This window comes from Dama dama, chromosome 1, assembly GCF_033118175.1.
Source record: "Dama dama isolate Ldn47 chromosome 1, ASM3311817v1, whole genome shotgun sequence".
Classification (NCBI taxonomy): Eukaryota; Metazoa; Chordata; class Mammalia; order Artiodactyla; family Cervidae; genus Dama; species Dama dama.
This window is the reverse complement of record NC_083681.1, coordinates 3,772,648-3,777,212: the sequence shown is the minus strand read 5'-3', so window position 1 is coordinate 3,777,212 and position 4,565 is coordinate 3,772,648. Positions and strand designations below refer to the sequence as shown.

The 4,565-nt window shown below is 42.3% G+C and overlaps 1 pseudogene; it reads right to left on the bottom strand.

Annotated features, from left to right (window-relative positions):
• Window positions 1-3,563: 3,563 nt before the first annotated feature.
• LOC133043150 (nucleoside diphosphate kinase 6-like) lies at window positions 3,564-4,341 on the bottom strand (annotated as a pseudogene).
• Between the last annotated feature and the right edge of the window lie 224 nt (window positions 4,342-4,565).

Sequence of the window (4,565 nt, the reverse complement as noted above, 5' to 3'; positions counted from 1 at the left end):
ACTGCCTCCCATGAAACTGAGGTGTGTCCTGACTTATAATCTAAAACATTAGTCTCAAATCCTGGTGCATCTTTGAACAGAAGTTATATAAAAGAGAAGGGCAAAGTGCAAATGAAACTGTGAGCTGGATCTCATGTTGGTGACTGGCCCAGACATTCAGAGGAGAGCTTTCCTTTGGAGAGAGACTTTTCAAATGGTTACAAGGATTCATATTAAACAATAAGTAAATATAGGTGACTCATTGGCCAAGTTATTTTGAAAATTAAAAAGTAAATTGGTCCAGATAAAATCTATAATAGATAATAGACTGAGAATGGGTGACCACTGGGATTCTCAGGATTAATTCAGTTAGGATTAATGTGTCCAGCAACTAAAATTATTTAATAATTTCCTATGGACATTTTTCTATTTTTTGTTTTTTTCCCCCCAAATCACATTTATTACTTTTTTCTGATTATAAAAAAACTGGAAATATATAATTAATATAATAGATATATATGTATTTGTGAATATAGTTGCTTTGTTTCTTTAAGATAAATTATTAGATGTGAACTTTTTGAATATAAAGTGTGGTCACATTTTAAAGACTTGGTAAAAACTAACAAATTCCCTTGTTGAATGGCCAGAGGACATGAATTTTAAAGTGATAGATAGGAAATGCAAATAGCTAATAAGCCCAGGACTTTATTAGTCATTAAATTAAATTAACCTTAAGGGATATGCCACTTTTAACTATCAAAATAGAATTTTTAAATTCATTTGATACACACACACACACGCATGTGTGTGTGTGTGTGTATATATATATTTATTTATTTATTTTGGCTTCAGGACAGGTCTAATTACCCCAGTTACAGATAGAGAGAGAGCACTGAGACTACTGCTGAGAGGGTAACAGGCAGGAAGGCCAGGGGTCTCAAAAATGGAGGAAATAGGCTGCAAGTGTCAGACATTTTTATCTCTTTTAAGTGGCAGGAGGAAACAAACACGATATTTTTTTCCTTCTCTATACAAATGTAAAAGGAGGTTTCTCTTAAAATACTGTGTTGCCATAATGACACCTGGTTTCACCTGAAGCTAACTATTCTCAAACCTTGAGTTAACCAATACATTTTTCTTATAGAAATGTTAGTCTTAAGCTATGTTAATGTGCTATGCATTTATCCCAGACTCTGTCTTCAAGTCTCCACCTAATGGCTCAGAACCTACTTGACAAACCAGTATGTTATACTCAGATATTGTTCCCCTAATCTATGTAAACGAAACTATTTGTATGGTAATCTGCCCTTCTACAAGATTCAAGTCAATCGTTTTATGTCCCAGGATGAATCGTCTGGTGTCAAGATTATCCCAAAATGCAGCTTATGGATGAGGGGCCTGGTGTCATTCTGAGTTTTAAGACATTCCTTTCTTCCATTAACAGACTGCTGTATGTTTGTGTAGCTCAGTCGTGCCCGACTCTTTGTGACCTCATGGACTGTAGCCTACCAGGCTCCTCAGTCCATGGGATTTTCCAGGCAAGAACACTGGAGTGGGCTGCCATTTCCTTCTCCAGGGGATCTTCCCGACCCAGGGATCGGACCCAGGTCTCCCGCATTGTAGGCAGACGCTTTACCATCTGAGTTACCAGGGAAGCCCTAACAGACTGCTAGGAGAAGGCAATGGCAACCCACTCCACTACTCTTGCCTGGAAAAGCCGATGGATGGAGGAGCCTGGTAGGCTGCAGTCCATGGGGTCGCTACCAGTCGAACACGACTGAGTGACTTCACTTTCACTTTTCACTTTCACGCATTGGAGAAGGAAATGGCAACCCACTCCAGTGTTCTTGCCTGGAGAATCCCAGGGACGGGGGAGCCTGGCGGGTTGCCATCTCTGGGGTCTCAAAGAGTTGCACACGACTGAAGTGACTCTGCAGCAGCAGTGACTACATAACATCCAGCTGAAGACTAGCAGGGGGTACTCTTTCTGCCCGCTTCTGATGCCTACGTCAGAAGCTTTCTCTTATCTCCCTTATACTTTAATAAAACTTTATTACACAAAAGCTCTGAGCGATCCAGCCTCGTCTCTGGCCCCGGATTGAATTTGTCTCCTCCGGAGGCCAAGAATCCTGGCGTCTTATCGTTCAGCAACAACCTTTCACTGCCCTAGCCTTGAGGATTCTGCGGAACACAGACATTTTTTCAAATATATTTTTGAATGTTTACAATGTGGCGTTGGTTTCTGCCATAGAGCAACACATATCAGCCATAATTATGCAATACACCACCTCCCTCCTCAGCCTCCCTCCCTCCCCCCATCTCATCGCTCCAGGTCATCACAGAGCACCTGACTGGCTCCCTGTGCAACACAGCAACTTCTCACCAGCGGTCCGTCTTACACCTGATCGTGCATATATGTCAGTGCTGCTTTCTCCATTCGTCTCACTCTCTCCCTCCCTGACTGTGTCCACAAGTCCATTCTCTTCATCTTCCTCTCCATTCCTTCCCTGCAAATAGATTCATCAGTATCACTTTTCTAGATTTCATATATATATATTTTTTATATTTGTTTTTCAAGTCTCCGCCTAATGGCTCAGAACCTAATTGACAAACCAGTATGTTATACTCAGATAACTATACTATATTTGTTTTCCTCTTTCTGACTTTCTTCTCTATGTAACAGGCTCTAGATTCATCTACCTCACCAGAACTGACTCAAATTCATTCTTTTTTATGGCTGAGTAATATTCCATAATATATATGTGCCACATCTTCTTCATCCATACATCTGTTGATGGACACCTAGGCTGCTTCCATGTCCTAGCTATTGTAGACCCTGCTGCTATGAATACTGAGGGTGCGTGTGTCTTTTTCTGCCATGGTTTTCTCAGGATATATGCCAGTAGTGGGATTGCTGGATCATAATAGTAGATTCATGCCTATTTTTAAGGGAGTCTCCATATTGTTTTCCATAATAGCTATATCAATTTATATTCCTACCAACAGTGTAGGAGGGCTCCCTTTTTTCCACATCCTCTCCAACATTTATTGTTTGTATATTTCTTGATGACCATTCTGACTGGTGTGAGACAATACCTCATTCTAGTTTTGATTTGCATGTCTCAAATAATGAGTGATGTTGAGCATCTTTTCATGCATTTATTGGCCATCTGTATGTCTTCTTTGGAAAAATGTCTATTTAGGGCCTTCTGCCCATTTTTTGATTAGGCTGTTTTTTTCCCCTGATACTGAGCTGTATGAACTGCTTATATATTCTGGAGATTAATCCTTTGTCAGTTGTTTCATTTGCAATTATTTTCTCTCTTCTGAGCATTATGTTTTAACCTTATTTTCTAGTTTCCTCTGCTGTGCAAAATCTTTGAAGTTTAATTATATTCCATTTGTTTATTTTTGTTTTTATTTCCATTAGTCTAGGAGGTGGGTCACAAGGGATCTTTCTGTGATGTATGTCAAAGAATGTATTGCCTATGTTTTCCTCTAAGAGCTTTATAGTTTCTGACCTTACATTTAAGTCTTTAATCCATTTTGAGCTTATTTTTATGTATGGTGTTAGGAAGGGGGTATTGACTTTTCATCAAGAAAATAGACCAAGTATTGCTAATACAGAGTCACTGCATTTTTCAGGCAAGTCAATTAGACAAGCTTCTCCTTGAAAAAAGATAAGTAGTTCTCAGAAAAAAGAGGAGCCATCATTTCTCTGAATCACCCTTGAGCATTCCAAAGATGAGGTAGGGAGAGAGTTAGATTCTAGAATGGATGGTAGGCAGGAGCTAGGCCTTCACATAGGTGGTGATGTTCAGTAGAGATGCCACAGGAGCCCCAGGCCTCCCTGGTCCTAGTAGAATGCTCTGGACCAGAGGTCCATGCAAAAGGCCAAGCCACACCTCCGGTCCTCACAGACTGACTGGCCAGCATCCGGCTGGCCCTGTGCCCTTTTCCAGCTATACAGAGGATGCCTCCCTCTGGGACGCAGTACACAGGGGCACAGAGCAACTGGGGCTTCTCTTCCTCACACCAGCCTGTTCACCACTGTCAGGGAAGAAGCTGCACTCTCCCTACTAGCTGAAGCCACAGTGTCCAAGTCATGGGTTGTATTACAGGTGTTGGTGAGGTCAAAACTCCCATGAAGTGAATCTGAAGCCAGGCGGCATGCTCGAAAGACTCTGGTGGGTCACCGCACTGTCCCCCAGAGCTGGGTGTTGTCCTTGAGGGCGAGGACGTAGGCTCACTGGCCATAAACTCCTCCAGCCGCTGACAGAGAAAATGCCCTTCATGTTCTTGGTAAAACTTCTGGCAATATCCCTTTCTCTACAGAGCTTCTATCATTCGTAATGTGAGGATCTGGCTGCTCTGAATCTGCGGATGAACAGCCTCCAGGATCAGTGATGAGCAGCTGCAGGCTCGGTCAGGGCCAGAGCGAGCTGGAAGGCCTGAGGCTCCGCAAGATAAGGGTTATCTCCCTCCTGCTGTTGGAGAGACTGACTGGAGAGCCGTCAGGGCTGCATTCCTCATCTGAGCCCTCAAGCTTGGTTACTGAGTGCCGGCTCCTCACTGGACACTAAGTG